We start from the raw sequence: 19847 nt of genomic DNA, 5'->3' as shown, positions 1-19847 counted from the left end.
AAAATATGCTGATATTATACAACACTATGTGTATATTTTATGCATTTCTAAGTTTCTAAACTTCTCTCTTTGCATGTAATCTGCCGCTTCCCCATAATCCCCAAAAGAATTCCCATTTAATTTCCTATGCCAACCTGCAATATATTGAAACTGTGATTGGGAAAGTCTCCATGTGGAAGGGATAACTGTAAATGTACCTACCTCATAGGTTTATTGGAGGGATAAAATGAGATAATATTAGTAAAGCACTGGCTAGGTAGTCCAATAAATATTGCTTACCTTAAAAAAACAGTCTTCTTTGGCCCTGTGGACTTCTCACCCTAAAAGGTGCTCTACAACCTTGCAGGACCGTCTACTTGGTGAATTTCTCCTAGAACCTCCATTTTGAGGAAGCAGCCAAGCCAGTTATGTTCACAACTCATTTCTCTCCTGACTCTTCAAACTTTTCCATGTGTCTCCTTGTAGGTATCTTCTTTAAAAATAATAATAATAATAAACAAAATTTTTAAAATAAAAAATAGCGATTTTCCCAATTACATGTAAAGACAGTTTTTAACATTCTTTTTTTTTTTAATTTTGAGTTCCAAATATTTTCCCTCCCTCCCTCACTTACCCACTCCCCTAGGACAGTAAATAATTTGATGCAGGTTATATATGTGTAATCATGTAAACATATTTCCATATTAGTCATGCTGTGAAAGAAAACACAAACCAAAAGAAAAAAAACCTGGGGAAAAAAAGAGTGAAAAACAGTATGCTTTGATCTGTATTCAGACTCTATCAGTTTTTCTACAGCTATGGATAGCATTTTTCATCATGAGTCCTTTGGGATTATCTTGGATCATTATATTGCTGAGAACAGCTAAATCATCCATGACTGATCATCATATAAGATTGCTGTTACTATGAACAATGTTCTCCTGGTTCTGCTCACTTCACTTTGCATCAGTTCACGTAGGTCTTTCCAGGTTTTTCTGAAATCTACCTGCTCATCATTTCTTATAGCACAATGGTATTCCAGCACAACTTCTTCAGCCATTCCCCAACTGATGGGCATCCCCTTGATTTCCAATGCTTTGCCCCCACAAAAAGAGTTTACATGACCTTTTTATGTGTTGTTTTCACCCATTAAAATGTAAACTCCTTGAGGGCAAGGACTATATTTCTTTTTGCTTTTAGGGTATTTCTATTCCCAGCACTCAGCACATATCTGGCACACAATAAGTGCTTAATAAATGCTTATTGATTTGACTGCATACTGAAAGTTCCCAGTGATTGATTGAATGGTTTGGAAGGTAGCTACCTAATTCATTCACTCTGCCTTTGTTATGCTAGTGCTATGAGATTTTCCCAAACTGTTCCAATAACAAGCTAACTTCATAATATTAATTCTCTAAACTGAAATAGTTACCCATTTATGTTTATCATCCGCTTGGGAGGACATAAGGATGATTTAGATGTTATGACTTGCTCCCCTGATGAACTAGGGTAGTAACCAGGGGTGGGGAACCAGTGGCCTTGAGGCCACATGTGGCCTTCCATGTCCTTGGGTGCAGCCTTTTGACTGGTCCAAGTTTTACAGAACAAATTCTTTTATTGAAGGGATTTGTTCTGTCAGGTTTAGATTCAGTCAAAGGGCTGCCCTTGAGGACCTAGAGGGCCACATATGGCCTCAAGGCTGCAGGTTCCCCACTTCTAGTAAACAAAGCAGACCCAGAGAGAAAACTTCAATTTTCAGATAACATGGACATGTGCAATAACCTTTTTTTAAAATTATTAAAACTGCCTATCACTATAAAATTAACAGGCTACCAAATTTCTTTAAAAAACAGAAAAACCAGTTTACCTAAATTGGGATGGGGGAAGATGGGAGAAGAAGGGAAGAAAGAGGAGCTAAGATATTTAGCTAAATTAAAAATGAGAAACACAGAAGGTGTCTCTTCCCCCAAACTCAATTTGCATTTAGGAGCATTTTTGAAAACAAACAGATAATAGATTGAGCATGATAAAATTCAGTTTATCTACATGCAATTTCATTATTTTCCCTTCATTGCACCTGGTAATTTTAAAAGATGGGGCAGCCTGGCATAGGGAATGGAGCATGAAATCCGAAAAGCCTGAATTCAAACCCCATCTCTGACACTTTATAACTGTGTGACTTTAGGCAAATCACTTAATCTCTCTGAGCCTTAGGCAACTTTCTAAGATTACTATTTTAAAGTAGGCTTTGATCCAGGTAGAGCAGTTTCTTAATCTGAGCTCTAAGGGATCCAGGAATTTGCATGGGGGGGGGAATAACATCTTTATTTTCACTAATCTCTAAATGAAATTTAGCATTTCCTTCAATTATTTAAAGTATCATTCTGAAAATGGGTCCATAGACTTCACCAGACTGCCAAAAGTGTCCATGAAACAAAAAAGGAAGGAAAAAAATGAGCATTTATTAAGTGCCTACTTTGTACTAGGTGTTTTATAGATATTATCTTATTTAATCCTCACAATGACCCTAGCAGTTAGGTGCTATTATTATCCATATCTTACCAAGGAGGAAACTGAAGCAAAAAGAAGTTAATCGACTTTCCCAGAGTCACTCAGCTCATAAGCATCTGAGGCCAGATTGGCATTCAAGTTTTCCTGACTCAATTCCCCATTTACTGCCCACCTACCTGACCGTGTTAACAGCCCTTGGACTAGAAGAAGTCCATGCACTATGAGTTTCCATGCCAACAAAATCATAGATCTTTGATGTAGTAATATAATATTTTTAAGTATTCTAATTTTTTTCTTTTTAAAGAACTTTTTCTTCTACTACACTATCTTCATACTTTAGCAGCAAAATGTAGGTAAGATATGAGCATTTCATATGTTGTGAGTTGGTTGTGTTTGGGGTTTTGGTGGGGGAAGAGAGGAATAATTTATCCTGTAGATAATAAATTTATAGTTGGAAGAGCCTTTTGAAATCCTCTAATCCAATCCCCAACTTTTACAGATGAGGACACTGATGCTCAGAAACTTGAAACAATTTATAGCAGTTAGGGGACTCCCAATTTAGCCAATCTTCTGGCTTCACATCCAATCAGTCCTTTTCCCACTCCCCCACATTTCCTCCTCCAACCTTGCTTCTGTGTTTTTGATGTATGTATTGTTGATAGTGTAAAATACATGTTCCCTACATTGTGATTAGTTCATTGCCTAAGATTAAAATGCATGCAGCCTTTTTTTATCCACAGCACAAACTATCTCTGAAGCACACTGGCAATAAGAATTGTACCTCGTTGGACAAAAACACTGCCCAAATGTAAAACAAGGCTTTTTCTTAATGACTAAAAGTACATGGGTTTCTCTAGGAGATGTAGAAATTTGAAAAGGCAAAGATAACACTATGTTCTTCCGAGATGATAATTAGAAATGAATTAGAGGTTCTGACAGAATAAAAACAAGAAGGTCTCTGTTTACATCTTACCCAACTCCAGCACACCCTCCTTCTCTGTTAGTCTCTCAGAGATTAGTTTAGTGGGCTATCTCTTAGCTAGGCACTTGTAAACTTAAAACAATTCAGTTCAGCAAACATTTTTCAAAAATCTAACTTAATTCTTTTTGACTAACAAAAATCTATTTTTTCTCCCTCCCATTTGCTCTCCCCTCCTCCACCAGAGAAGAAAAAGAAAAGCCTTGTAATAAATATACAGTAAAGCAAAACAAATTCCCAAATTGGCCATGCTCAAAATATATGTGCTTTAATCTGCGCCCTTAAGTTATTACCTCTGTTAGGAGGTGGGTAGCACACTTCATTATTTGTTGTTTAGTTGTTTCAGTCATGTCCAACTCTTCCTGACCATCTTCTGGGGTTTTCTTAGCAAAGATACTGGGAGTGGTTTGCCATTTCCTTCTCCAGCTCATTTTACAGATGAGGAAACTGAGGCAAACAGGGTGAAGTGACTTACCCAGGATCACACAGCTAGTAAGTGTCCAAGGCCAGATTTGAACTCAGGAAGTGGTGCTCTATCCACTGTACCACCTAGCTGACCTACTTCATCATTGGTCCTTCACAATTGTGGTTACTCATTCTAGTTGATAAGAGTTCTTAATTCTTCCAAAGTTGTTGGTCTTCAGAGTGTTTCAACAAATATTTATTAAATTCCTGCTCTGTGTAAGGTATTAAGGCTAGCTGCCAAAGAGGCAAAAACTAAGCAAAGGTAAAAAATTGCCCTGAAGGAGCTCTCCAGGGGGTAAGGAGAGAAGGATATAACAGGCACAAAGAGAAGTAAATGCAAAAACAAATAATAAAAATATAAATGAAACAAACTTTTTTCCCTTTCATTTTTCCACATAAATCTTTATAGTTTGTCGCACAACTTCCTCCTACATCTGAAATGTTTGTGGTTTTATTTTGGATCTTTAGAAGGGTGACTTTTTATTTGTATATAAACCAATTTAGGCATCAAAGAAACAAATACATAGTGTGCCCTCCTTCCTTTCCTTTAAAATATTTCCAACCACACTCAGAGAATTCTCCAAAGCACACACTGAAGCAACAAACAAAATGCTTGTCATTTTGAAATGGAATTCATCCCCAAATAACCTTTTCTTCTTTGGGCATTATATTCAATCATCAATCCAGATTGGAGACGTCAGGAGACATCATTTGCAAAAATGAAAGTGTCGCCAAGAAGTCCCGAGAAAATGAAAACAAAGTCATCCTTCCTCTCCCATCCCCACCCTCCCCACCCCCAAACACACATAAAACTATAGTCACTCCCTGGTTCAACAGGCAACTTGTACATCCTGCTCTCTCAGTGATCCAACAACTTCAGTCCCCAGAGAAACCAAAAACAAACATCAGAAAAAAAGCATTAAGATTACAGAAGCTGTGCTGTGATTAGCTGCCAACAGTAGGGTGGCAGAGTTGATAAGAACCATCCAGTTCAAATCCTTATTCCAGAATAATTACTGATATTTATAGAGTACTTCAAGGGGACCAAAAAAATTATACACACACACACATACACACACACACACACACTATACTCATTTTATAGATGAGGAAATTGAGATTGAGAGAGGTTAGGTAACTCTGAAGTAGTTGAAGCTGGTAGGTTTCTAAGGCAGAATTCAAACCCAGGTCTTTCACACTCTGAATACAGCATTCTAGCCACACTTCTAATAGATATTTCAGTCCCTTCTATAGTATCCTTAAAGAAAGGAGAGCACTCTTAGGTTTTCAATGGCCATCAAAGTTAAGCCCTCCTGGTGCCATTCAAAGGGTATCCCAAAAGTCTTAGTGCAATGCAAAGTTATTAAAAGCTTCAAGACACTCTGTAAATATTGATGGGAAATGGAGACTGAAGAGGTCAACTTAGAGAAAATGTGGGTAGAAAATAAGGGAAGAGAAGCAACCATGTTATTCTATGTGATGGAAGGAGTTCCAAGAAGAGACCCACAACAATATTCTTGAAGTAACAGCTAGGTTTGCAGTTTCTTCTTGTGAAACGAAGGGGTTAGACTGGATGACCACTAAGGTTCCTTCCAGCACCAGATCTAGCTATGACAGATCTGGCCCCAATTTCCTTCCATATTTTATTTCACATTATTTCCAACCAAAGTGTCCTACTTACTATTCCAGGGGTATGACATTCTATCTACTGTTATCATCTACCATTTCCCAGCCTTGGCACAGGCTCTCCTATTCCTGCAAACCCCCGCTCCTTACCTCTAGCTCTTGGAGGAATCCCTAACTCCTTTTAAGGCTAAGATCAGGTGCTTCCTCCTACATGAGAATTTTCCTGGTCCCCAGTAGTTGTTAGGGCTCCCAGCTTCCTAACAAGAGATTACATTGTATAGACTTTTACTTGTATCTGTGTGTATCACACACTACCACAACCCCAACACAGCCTCTAATAGAATATTGCTTGAGGGGCTGGAATGTTTTCATTTTTATCCTCGATTTCCTAATGCCTCACATACTACCATAGTCAATCAGAAGTCAAAAAAGCATAGATTTAGAGCTGGAAGAGTTATCTAATCCAACCTCATCATTTTTTAAAAAACATTTAATTTGTATTTTATTTTTTCTTAATTAAATGTAAACAAAATTTAACATTCTTTTTTTATTTTGAGTTCCATAGTCTCTCCCTCCCTATCCTCCCCTGCTCCTTGAACAGGCAAGCATTTGATAACAGATTATACATGTGCAGTCAAGCAAAACATTTCCGTATTAGCCATGTTACAAAATAAAACCAGATCAAAAAAAGCTAGAATAATAAAGTTTTTCCAAATTTAAATAAACAAATAATAATTTAAAATTTTTAATAAAAAAGGTTTTTAAAAGTATGTTCCAATCTGCATTCAGACGCCATCAGTTCTTTTTCTAGAGGTGGATAGCATTTTCATCATGAGTCCTTTGGAATTGTCTTAGATTATTGATTTTAAGTTGATTCACAGTTGATCATCATATAATATTGCTATTACTATGTACAGTATTCTCCTGGTTCTGCTCATTTCAATTGTCACCAGTTCATGTAAATCTTCCTAAGTTTTTCTGAAAGCATCCTGTTTGTCATTTGTTATAGCACTATAGTATTCCATGACAATCATATATCACAACTTGTTCATCCATTCCCCAATTGATGGGCATCCCTTCAATTTCTAATTAACCACAAAGAGAGCTGCTGTAAGTATTTTTGTACCTGTGGGTCCTTTTCCCATTTGTATGATCTCTTTGGGGTACAGACTAGTACTAGTATTGCTGGGTCAAAGGGCATGCCTACTTTTGTAGCCCTTTGGGCACAGTTCCAAATATGTTCTCCAGAATCCAACCCCACCATTGCACAAGTAAGGAAACTGACTAGCCCATAGGAGTTAAGTAAGTTGCCCAACCTTCATTGGGTAGTAAGTAAAGGAGTCAGGATTTGAACCTGGTCCTGAGATAGCAGGTGCTTACAGAAGTGTTTTTTGAATCAAACTTACTCTTTGCCTAGTGTTAGTTCCAATACAGAAAAAAGTGAGCACAATCACAAGAAAGAAGGGACTGCAGAGAGAAGGGGACTGAGAATCCAGATCTCAGTGGTGGGTGTCCTCTAACAATTTCTACACATTCACAAGAAGTAGAATGAATTAAAGTTCTCTAAAAGAATGATGTTAAACTGAAATAAAAACAGAACCACTAAACCACATGTAAAGATTCCTGCAAGCCATATGTTAACTTAGAAAACTATATATTAATATTATCTATATTTTATTATATTTTTATTTATTTTATGAAATACTTCCCAATTACATTGTAATGTAAGTAAAATGCTGGAGTGTTGTGGGCTGCATGTGGTTAGCACGTTTTACACCTCTAGTCTAAAACTATAAGGCTGCTTGTCAGAGTGGGAAAGGTCTTGGGTTTACAGGCAAAGGCCCTGTGTTCAAAACTTGATTCTACTATTTGCTACATGTGAGATCTTGATCCATTTAACCTATCCTAGTCTTATTTTCTTCCTCCACAAAATAGGAGAGTGGGAGATGAATTAGATAGTCTTCAAGGTTGCTTTCCAGTCTAAATCTATGGTCCCATGAGCTGTATGCACACTGTTCTGACTTATATACCATGACCAAGGCTCGCTGGGAAGGTATAAAAATATTCTGTTGTCTCCAGGGCTTCCATAAGAGGAAGAAGAAGGGAACAGCATCATTCAATCTTGTGTCATATTGCTAAGAAGGACCAAGTCAGTTAAAGGCCTGAGGACCACATGATTATTCTCAACACTTGGTACTGTCTAGTGGGGGAATAAGCCTGACTTGTGTTCACAACACATAGGAACAACTACCTTTGGGATCACAGGTCTAGATCAAGATGGTCGAGGGAACCTACTCTAGACCAGAATCACCCCAGAGAGGTCCAGCTTTGGAAATCTGCCAGTAGGTCAACTCCATGATTGCCCCCAAGAGTGAATGGAAGAAGGTAAACACAAGCCCAGCACAAACTGCTACCATACAGAGAGCTCACCAAGGCTCCAGAACTGCTTGTGTTCCAAGGCCTCTAGGTCCCAGCAGAGAGCCAGAAGCCTGGAGCTCCCTCTCAACTTCAGCATATATTTCTGAGAATGGCAAGTGGATTCCTGCCATACTCCCGTGGCCTCTCCCTCAACACTGTGCTTGGGGGAGAATGTGAGTTGGGGTGGGGAGGGAGGGAACCAGCAAACCATTTAAACAACCACTAGCTGCCCTAGAGCTGTGACTGCACCCACACAAATAGCACAATGGCTGAGTAAATCTATCAAAATTTCAGGATTTTCTTTGCCTTGTGTTTGTTTAATTGACCATGAATTCTAGGCCCACCGACGGAGTGCACACATGATAACAGATGGTATTGGTTTATTTACAACAAAGTGAAACCATCTAAACTTCAGAGTAAGCCAAAAAGCCTGACTGAAAAAGCTGCTCCTCACTGCCCTCCGCCCACCAAAGCAGGGTAGAGGTAGGTCAAGGCGTGCCCCAGGCCTTCACTTTGGACCAACATGATGCTTCAGGGATCAGAAAACTGACTTAACCAGGAGAATGGGGAAGCCCTGGTGCTAAAAACAAACAAATGAAACATTCTAAATATTCAAGTACATAAACACTCTGACAACTTCCCTAATAACAATAATGAGTTACATTTATATAATACTTACACACTCTGAAGTAGTATATTATCCTCATCTTACAGATAAAGGAAAGTGAGGCTCAGAGTGGCCAAGTGATTATGATTGTATGAGGAGATTTAATTTAGGTTTAGCCTCTTCTACTCCAAACTTTGATCTTCTGACTCTCTACTTTTCCATGATGCCTAATCACAAACAACAACAATAAACCATTCCTTAAGCTACAAGGTGCCCACTGCCCTTCTGGAAATTTTTTTAAGGCAATTGGGGTTAAGTGACTTGCCCAGGGTCACACAGTCAGTGAGTGTCAAGTGTTTGGTCTGAGGCTGGATTTGAACTCCTGACTTCAGGGCCTGTGCTCTACCCACTGTGCCACCTAACTGCCCCCCTTCTAGAAATTTCTGTCCCTTCCAAGGTTGCCTGTGACTTTTATTTTAACTATAGTTCATCTGTATAAAAAACGTTAGGAAAAACGGAGAGAAGAACTGATGGAAATCTCATGGTGTGAATTATCTTGGGCCCTGGTGACTGATTGCTCTGAAGGGAAGATCAGTACATATGAGCTTTGACTGGGAAAGAAGCTGTGAATTTGAGAAGAAAGATGGGTAGAGTTAGGGCTTTCATCATGGGTTCTTAACCTGTGGTCCATGAGCCTATTTTTAAAAATATTTTGCTATGATTGATTTTCTTTGTAATCCTATATATTTTATTTTATGCATTAAACCACATTATTTTGAGGGGTCCATGGTTTTAACCAGAAGGGGAACAAGACACAAAAAGACAAAGAACACCTGCTTTAAGTTAAGGAAAAATGTCACAGGATGGTAATTGGTAGAGCAGGTGTTCTTAACCTGGAATCCATGGGATTTCAGTGGATCAGTTAACATATATGGGGGGCAGGAATTGCATCTTTATTTGAATATAATTGGTTTTCTTTGTAATCCTATGTATTTTGCTTTATGTATTTAAAAAGATTATTCTGAGAAAGAGTCCATAGGTTTCACCATACTCTCAAAGGGATCCATGACACAAAAAGGGTTAAAAATTTTCAAGGTACCATTGGCAATGGAGGGGAGTAGAGGGTTGGAATCTGACACCAAGGAAACTGAACTACATTGCTTATAGAGGTCTAATTCTATTTCATCACATTATCAGCAGCACAATTTAGACCTATATAGAGAATGAAGATATTTTCCTGTATAAGTTATGGACATCCTTATTGAGCTAATTAAGGATATCCCCTGGAAAACATGTGTATAGATTGCTGGATCAGTCTAACAAGGTTAAAGGATTGAGGCCTTTGTTCTCCCTTTTGAAGACATACCACTATAGAAGGTGTTAATTAATCCCCACTAAAACCACACGTGGGGTGGATTGAGTCATGGCCGTTGAATATCAGAGCCTCATTCTCGGTCTCTAAAAAGGAGCAGCCAGATCTGACAGAGATCAGAGGACCAGACAAAAGCAAAGCAGAGCACAGCTGAGCTGAGCTGAGCTGAGCTGAACTAAGAATTCAGAAACACATTTTCAGCTCTCATAGCTCATTCAAGTTCCTGAGGGTCAAAGCCTGCAAAAGCATGTACACCCATGCAGTCACCCAGGGAACTTTTTGTAACGTCCCCAGAGATAGTTGGAGAAACAATGGCAGAGTATCCAAGCAGTTCCTAGAGGGTAGAACAGCATGGCCCCAGAAGAGGAGGTGACTCTATGGTATGAGATGGCAGAAGCTGGGGACAGTAGTGAGAACCAAGAATTCCTGGGCCTGGTCTCCTAGAGAGGAGGGGAATAATCGTATGGCCCCAGAACTGGAGGTAGTTAGGAAGCGAGAGGTGAAGAAGCAAACCTAGACCTGTGAGTTATGTGGACTGCGCTGGTCCAATAAAAAAGGGGATGACATTTCAAGTAATCCCAAGTGCAAAATTCTCTTTTGGAGGAGACCAAAACCTTAAGTACAGGGAGTTGAATAGGTAGCTAAGGTAGAGAGTGGATCACCAGAGGATGAGAGATCATCTGTCTCTCTGCCTCAAGTATGTTTTCTTTTGTAGGGAATCTGAATGAGAGAGTATCACTGTGAGTCTGGAGAACTGTCCCTAGGGCAAAGAAAGGGAATTTTTAGAATTTATCACAGAAGAAAGAAAGAGAGGTATCCTTGATTACTGAATAGTTCCTATGAGTCTTTTCTGGTTTTTGTATTTTTCTGCAACATGATATTAAGACTGTTTTGTATCTAATAAACATTGTCAGACTAAGCGATTACATGAAACCCCTTTTACTGACATCTATAGAAACCTAGACAGTAACTATATTCTGCTGTTACCAGAAAAGACTCTGGGTAGGGACAAAATGAGACAAATTCTGATGTTCTCAGGGAGAAGTCTGAGTGGGGATAATGAACTAAAGAGAGATTGATGATGAAGCCCCGAGACTGAATCCAGCCTACATAAATCTAGAACAGGAAGCTAGGTGACACAGCAGATACAGTGCTGGGCCTGGACTCAGGAAGACCTAGATTCAAATCCTGCCCCAGACATACCGGCTGTGTGATCCTGAGCAAGTCGCTTCACCTCAATCTGCCTCAGTTTCTCCAATTGTAAAATAAAGATAATAATAGCACCTACCTCCTAGGATTATTTTAAAGATCAAATGAAATAATGTGTGTAAAGTACTTAGCACAGTGTCTGGCATAGAGTAGGAACTTAATAAATGCTTGTTTGCTTCCTTTACCGCTATTTCTGGGATATGGATTACTCTCCTCACAGCAACCCTGTGAATTAGAAAATACCATTATTATCAGCCTCGTTTCAGAGATGAAAAAGAAAACTGAAGTTCAGAGACGTTAACTTTTTCTACAGTTATACAACTAGTAAGTACCAGAGCTTGGCCTCAAACCCTAGGTCTTCTGACTCCAGAATCGAGTTATCTGTTGTTGTTGTTGTTGTTTTTCTTTCTACTATACCATTTTATGGCCTAGTACAATTTCAGGGTTTAATCTGTTCAATAGCCTGCTGAGTATTGAAATCAATCAAGATGGTTACCAGTGTCATGGAAGATGTCCTGTATAAGGTTCAAGTGAAAAAAGGATCTTCTACTGATTGTAAGGTTATTGGAATGCACCTATTCAGAGAGGACACAGAGGTCCCATTTGCATCAGGCCAGACAATACTATGAAGCCTCCTCAGTGAAATTCCTAGTAACTCAAAAGATCTGTCTAACCATCCACAGTGGAAAAAACAAAGTGGATTAAGAAGTCATGTTGCCCCAATTATGACATAGGCAGCTAGTCCATCAACACCTACCTTAAACAAGCATTGCTCATGTATAAATTAGCAATTAAATACAAAGATGAGGAGATAGAGAGATCTCTCTGGATTGTATCCGAGGAACAGAAGCAGTGCTATCATTGATCCTACTGTGCCTGCCCCTGCAGAAGACTCTCAATTTTACCTCAGTCTTCCCCAAGTGAAGTCACATGGTCATAAATCACAAGATGCTAGAATTCCAAAATTAAGATGACAAAAATCCAAAGGGCAATGGGTGGTAAGTGTGTGGTCCAGCATCATCTGCTCTTATGTAAAAGGGGTTTTGCTGAACATGCCCCAGATCACCTAAGACGGAGGTACCTATGTGGGAGACAGCAGGTCCCTGCTTCTAGGAGAAGATATCTTGTCACCTTCCTAAGACATGGCTGAGAACATCCACTTTCCATTGGTTGCATAACTATTACAGGCTGTATCTTTGAAACTACCAGACTGGGAGAGCCCCTTTCTTTTTTTGGCAGCTTCCTGTTCACTCATAGCATGGCACTGTGAACTAAGCTGAGGGAGAGTGGGAAGAGGGAAGGGATCAACTAACTCCCCTCCCCACAACCCTGCCCAAAATGAACATGGGGTTTTAGTCTGTTTTGTTCCTACTTTTCAGGTGTATGTGCAAGTATTGGAGTCCCCAGACCTGGTAACTTTGGAGACAGGATTCCAGGTCAGATGTTGCAGCCAGCCTAACAGGGAAGCAAGCCCTTAGAAGTCAAGGACACAAACCCAGGGGAGTTTGGAACTTGGAACTTGGTGGGACTATGCTATACAGAAACTGAGTTAAGCAATGAATCTAAATCTTCCTTCCCTCCCCAGAGACAAAGGGACCAGGATAAACACTGTTACACTTGAAGAGTGGCAAAAAAAAAAAAAGATAGTTATATCAAAGATGACCAGAACAAGAGGTAATCCCAACAAATAGACAAGAATGAGACAATAGGACGGCAGCTGGAGTATATACTGGTACTCCCAAGATATTTGTAAAACTCAAGAAGACCTCTCCAGTGCATTGGGCAGGATTTATGGGAAAACATGGACAAGAATCAAACTGAATGAGAGGGCATGAAGGGCTCATGATCTGCCTATGTCAGGGGAATCTTGGATCCCAAAGTATCAAATTCCATTACAACAAGAACTGATGGTGATATGGCACTTTATGGTTTCCAAATGTTTTATACCCATCACCTCATTTGAGCCTCACCACTCTGGGAAGTAGGTGCTATTATTATCCCCACTTTACAGATGAGGAAATTAAGGCAAAAATAAGTATGTTTAAGTGAGTTGCCCAACTCTCTGAGGGCAGATTCAGCCGAGGTCTGACTCCAAGCCTAACATATCCTCCATAAAATTTGATACTTGAAATGAACACAAAAGTTTTATGACAAAGCGTTCTTTCCCTCAAGTCATACTAGGCAGCCCTTTGCTCAAATGAATATGTGACCTAATTAATACATCATCACAAAGAGAAATAGATATTTGAAGTGCAGCTGTGGAAATAGATTAGTGATAAAACCTAAAGCAAACATGCAACTTGACTTTGAGGCCACTAAATTGACTAGAGAGTAGTCAGCTTGTTTTCCTCAAAGTTGGACTCAACAAAATTCTAGGATGTCAGAAGCATTTGGATCATCCTTGGATCCAAATCATTGGGACTGGATCTAAATACTATTATTACTAATTGAAGCAAAGGAGAACCACAATTATTTACCTTCAAGTATCTGCTCAAATATTACACAGAGTAAAAGATGAAACCATTAAAACCCAGGATGCAACCAGAGTCCTTAGGGGCTGGCTAATGTAAGAATATTGCAAACTGATGTAGAAATAGGAGGGGAACTCACAGAAAGGCTGGGATTTCTTGGCCTCACCAGGATCCCTTAAATGCAATTGTATGCAAATGATCCTAGAAGCTTGAAGTTAGTAGAGGCCTTAGACTCCATCTGGCACTTTATGCCCTACCTCTGAAACATTCACAAGGAGTCTGAAAAACAATGTCTGAGTTTTAGCTCATTGACTAGCGACAAGATCTTCACCTCAGTTTTCTCACTTTGTAAAATGGGTATAATGTTTGTTTTACACATCTCACAGGGTTTTGAAACCTCAAATAAATGAAAGTTTTTGTTATCATCAGCACCAGCACCCTCTAGCCTCCATTTTGAATATCTCTAGTGATAAGAAACTCACTAGTAATCATATTTCTTACTTTTTGGCCTAAGTATATTTTTTGGAAAACCCTGTCTATATTCAGTTCTATCATTGCTCAGCAGGGCAAGACCATAAGGTAAGGTCTTCCCAGTGGTTTTTACAGGAAAGCAAGAAAAAAGTTTTTTGAGTTGTGGTTTTATTTTTCCCTTTCAGATCTTAATCTCCATTCCTTCTATCTCTCTAATAGACATTTATGATATAAGCACTTTGGCATTCTGTGACATAAATTAACATGACAATAGGCTTTGTGCGATACAGTGCCAGCAAGGCTATTAAACCTTATCTTGGTAACCAAACAGGTGCATGGGGGAAAAAAGAGGAAAAAAAAAAGCCAGTGCAGACTGAAGCTAAGCAAGTCAGACATATTCTCCATTGGCATTTTTAAATGGTTGATTCTTATATAGATGATATGCATGGGAGTAGGTTTCCTTGAATTGATGTATGTATTTTATAAATATATTATATATATTATGTATGTGTGTATAATATATATGTGTGTGTATATGTATATATGCATGTATGTACATATGTATAGGGAAACCATTGAAAGCTGGAAACTGTTAACAATGTAGTAATAATTTTTTCTCATTCATGTTATAATGTAAAAAGTGCTGGATTTGAGTCACAAGACATGGGTTCTGATTCTGGGTCTCTCCTTCACCACTTCTAGAATCTTAGGTAAGCCATGAAAGCTAGGATCATAAGCTCACAGACAGAACTGGAAGAGATCTTCTTTATCCGGTGGTCTACTATACAAGCTGCCTCTCTCAAAGGAGGGAATTGCAACTAAATATCTATACTATAGATATCTATACTAGCAGATGCAGCAGACAAAAAGGCTTGACAATGACTATTTTTTCAATATTTATATGCTTCCTTTCCTCTGAAGTACTAAAAAAAACCAAAGGAAGAAATTCAACTTCTAGAGTCTTGCATCCTTTAATGAACAGATCTGTAAGTATGAATTGTAAGGACAGCTATATGGAAATGGTCCATGTCCCATTATGGATAGCTAATAGATTTCCTATTCTCTTGACATAGAAGGCTTCTGTAAGGATTCGATCTTTGTATTGGCTGTCTTCCATGCCTGCAATGCAACTCCCTTCCTCATCTCCATCTCTTAGAATCTAATTTCCTTCAAGGCTCAGCTCAAGCCCTGTCTTCTATATGAAACCTTTGCTGAACCTCCTCCAACCACTCTTCAAATTATCTTCTGTTGTGTATATTTCTCTATATAGACATGTCTTCCCCACCTAGACTAGAAGCTCCCTGAGGGCAGGGACTATTTCACTTTCCTTTTTTTCATCCCCAGAACCTAGCATAATGTCGTACTTAATAATTGGTATTATTTAGGATAGTTTTCTTTCTCTCACTCTTAGCCTAGCCCTAAAGAAGTTCCTCTTCAGGGAATAAGTCAAACAAGAACATTGTTTCAACCAAGTCAAAAGTCAATTCCTTTTTTAAAAAAATTTTGTTTTCTTTTTAAGTAGACTTTTATTTATATCTTTTGATTTTAAGATGCCTAAGTTTCCCTCCTCTCCCTCCCAAGGAGTCATTCCTTATAACAAAGAATTTTTTTAAAGAAAGAGAGAAAAAATTCAGCAAAATTGATCAATATAAAGAAAAAAAATCTTACATATGCAATGTTCCACATTCATAGACCCCCTCTCTCCACAAAGGAGTGGAGGCAGGTATCTTCTCAAATTTGTTCTTGAGGCCCACTTTGTTCTTTATAATTTCACAACATTCATTTTCCATTGCTTTATGGTAGTCATTCTTTCCATTTGCATTGCTGTAGTCACTGCTCCTGGCTCTGCTTGTTTTGCTTTGTATCAGTTCATACAGGCTCTTCCATCATCACGTTTGCTTCTTACAATCCAGTAATATTGCATTACATTCATTCATGCACCAATTTGCTTCGTCATTCTCCAATTGATAAGAATCTACTTTGCTTCCAGTTCTGTGCTATAGCAGCACTGCTATATTTTGGCATATATGGTGCTTTGCTTTTTGTCAATCAGTCGATAAATATTTATGAAGCATTCTGGGGATATAAATAGGGAAAGGAAAAGAAAAAAAAGACAGTTCCTACCCTTGAGGAGCTCACAGTCTAATGGGGAGGGAGGGTTGAGGGGGGAATAGCACACAACACTCAAAAAGAAGTTGAAAGGGGTTGGGAAGTGGGAGTGGGGCAAAGAGTGCAAGCTACTGAGAAATGAAGAGATAGCTGCCTGGGAGACCTCTTTAAATGGTGGCATTTTGTTCCATCCTCCAGTCCTCCAATCAAAGGAGCAAAAGGTACTGAGGGTACAGATGAGGTATGATTACCAAAGCTGATGCAAATTTCACAGGATAACGAATTTCCTGATGATGAGGTTTCTGGGATGGAGTCCAGTCCGGTGTAAGCCGATGGGAAATGACTTGCTGGAAGGCACAAGTTCCTATTTCAGGGGTTCTTGAGTTTGAAAAGATTTTGAATCTACATGTGATGCTGATTGTGGTAAAGCATTTTATGCTCTGAAGTAGGTTTTGCACTTTAGACTGTGGTCATTTCAAAGAACAGTTTATATTATTTTTATGAAGATCAGAAAAGGCTGAATGGATATTTGTGCAAGAGGAATACCTAAGTAAAGACTACATTTCCCAGGATACCTTTGAGTGCCGTGAGACTAGGGTTGGCGTAAGGGGAGACTGCATAAAGAGACAACAGCTGGAAGGAGAGAAAAAAATAATTGCAGCTGCTGAGTTGAAGAGGAAGAAAGACAAATGGAGACAGCACAGAGATGACTATGACTGCAGCGCCAATTAGTGCATGAGACCAGCCAAGTAGGGAACTATGTGGAGAGTCAGAATTAGAAAGTAGGCAGAAGATTCCAGAGGGAATAGTTTTCAAATGGTAATGGCCAGACCATCTGTATTGAAATCTCCATTGTCCCCATTCCAGAGCCATGAGTCTTGGAGGAGCTGCTTCCCAAAACATTCAGACAGAAAACGAGGGCTGAGGCTACACTTACTTGGAAATATGTGTGCAATTGTTTCCTTGTTACTTTGTTATTTGCTCCAATCCTAATTAAATGTTTTACTGATTGACTGCTAAAATTTTAGAAGTCCCCACTTTCACAATGTATGAGAACACAGTGAGTCAGATGAGATAAATTATTTTTAAAAATACTTCCCCAATTTACCCCAAACCCAGCGGATCTGGTGTTTCTTGCCTTGTGCTAGTAATTCCTCAGACCAGTTCCATTTGAGCAAGAAGGCAGAGGAAAGTCATTCCTAAAGAATGACTTGGCAAAAGGGAGAAGTAGCTGAAATCCTTCTGCCGATACAGCAGTTCTTTGAAAAAGTCAATTGTATCCTGAATCTGCATACAGACAACTGAATTGCTCCTAGAGACTGAGAACGATAAACAAATGCCTAGTGAGATGGTATCTTCCAAAGGATCTCTGTTAGATATATCAGAACTGAACCCCCCAGAGACACGAAGCCATTATTATTTTAATTGCCTAGAGAATTACCCAAGATTTCATCACCAATGTGACCCTGATGTCATACCTGTACTCCTAGTAGCAATGTTGGGGGAAGGGCAGGGAAGTGAAGAGAGAATCTCCAGAGAAAAGGTAGCATTCATAGGCTTAACTAAATTTCCCAGAAACCCTGAATGTCCCTGTCTGAACAGTTTAAAGATAGTACTGAACACTACAAAGAAGAGAATTTAAATAACCATGGCAGATTGGTGGCACAATGCTTTGGACTTGATGTCAGGAAGACCTGAGTCTGAATCTTGCCTCAGACACACACTATCTGGGGGCAAGTAACATGACCACTTCCAGCCTCAGTTTCCTCATCTGTAAAATGGAGACAATAATAGCACCTACCTCACGTGGCTGTAAGCATAAAATGAAAGTATATGTAAAGACTTTGCAAATCTTAAAAACACTATATAGCTTATTAGCTATATAAGCAAAATAAAAGTTGGCTATTAATACTATTATATAGATCCAGGAAATTGGTCAGGTTTGTGAGAATAGACCCAGAAGCAAGTTTAAAAAATACTTTTGGACAGATGCTATCAATATCTTGTTATAGTTGTAGCTTTTCTGGGATTCTAGGGTTTAGCACACCCCAAACACCACCATATACATTTTCCCTATTCCTCCCATCCAAGTCTTTGGGGGCGGGTAGGAGGGACTTTCACTGAAGTCCTCCTCGGATGCCTCAAACTCAACACCCCTGAAACCAAATTCGTTCTCTTTCCTCCTCAATTCACCCCTCCTCCTAACTGCTCCATTTTCATTAAAGGTACCACCATACCTCAGGTAACCTAATTTAAAAACCTAGGGATCATCCCTAACTTATCACTCACCTCCGGATCCCATCAGTGGTCAAGACTTATAGATTTCACCTCCTCAATATCTCTCACAACTCTCTCTTTCTCTTTACTAACAAAACAGCTCTAGTTCAGATTCTCATCCTTTCCCATTCGAACTATTGCAAAAGACTGCTGAATGATCTCACTGCATTCTGTCTCTCCCTTATCCCATGCATCTGCCAAATCAATATTACTGGGCTGCAGACATAAGTGTGTAGGCAAATAAATATTTAACAATTGGCTCTCAAAGCCAGTTGCTGAAAAGCAGAACGTATTTTTAAGTTTAATTTGCATTACCAGGGGCAGCTGGGTGACACAGTGGATACAGCACCAGCCCTGGAGTCAGGAGGACCTAAGTTCAAATCTGGCTTCAGACACTTGACACTTACTAGCTGTTTGACCCTGGACAAGTCTCTTAACCCCATTGCCTAGCCAAAAACAAATGAAAAAAACCTGCATTATCAGCATTTTCTCCATCATTTTCTTAAGCCTAGACCAGGGGTGGGGAACCTGCAGCCTGGAGGCCACAATAAAAGGATTTGCTCTGTTAAGTTTGGATTCAGTCAAAGGACTGCACTGGAGGACCTAGAAGGCCACACGTGGCCTCAAGGCCACAGATTCTCCACCCCTGGCCTAGACTAACAACAAAACAATAAATCAAGCCCTGGTTTGCAGGATTGACCCATTTCTCAGGTGTAAATGCTCACACTAGAAATTTAACAGTTGGCTTTCCCAACAGGAGCTGGCTCCAGCACACCCCTGGGTGTAAGTCTGACTATGTCACTCCCCTTCCTGAGGAGCTTCGGTGGCTCCCTGGTGAATCATAGGAACTACAGAGGCCCTCTAAGCCCAATTTTCTCATTTTATAGATGAGAAACCTGAAGCTCAGAGGGATGAGGTGAATTGCTCATAGTCACACACTATCAGAAGTGGGATGTGAAGCTGGATCCTCTGACCCCAGTTTTTCAATTGTGCTATGTTATCTCCTGGTTAATTGCCTTCTGTATTATGAAAGATATGAACTCCCCTGCTTGACCCTGAAAACCCTTCCCAGTCTGGCTCTAGCCTGTCTTTCCAGGCCGATGAAACATTATTCCCTACCACTCATGCCATACTCCAGATGAACTCGCTGTTCTCCCATATACATCATCCCATTTCCTATTTCCATGCTGTTGGCACGGGCTGTTTTCAATGCTGGAATACTCTCCTGCTTTCCCCAGATCCTTGCAAACTCTGCTCAAATGTTAACTCTTCAAGAGACTTTTCTGGAATCCCCCAGCTGTTAGTGACCCCTTCAAATCGTGTTGTACCTGTAGCTGTTTTCACCCAAGCCTC

Source organism: Phascolarctos cinereus, unplaced genomic scaffold, assembly GCF_003287225.1.
Source record: "Phascolarctos cinereus isolate Bilbo 61053 unplaced genomic scaffold, phaCin_HiC Scaffold_4;HRSCAF=312, whole genome shotgun sequence".
Taxonomy (NCBI): Eukaryota; Metazoa; Chordata; class Mammalia; order Diprotodontia; family Phascolarctidae; genus Phascolarctos; species Phascolarctos cinereus.
This window is presented reverse-complemented; position numbering follows the sequence as displayed.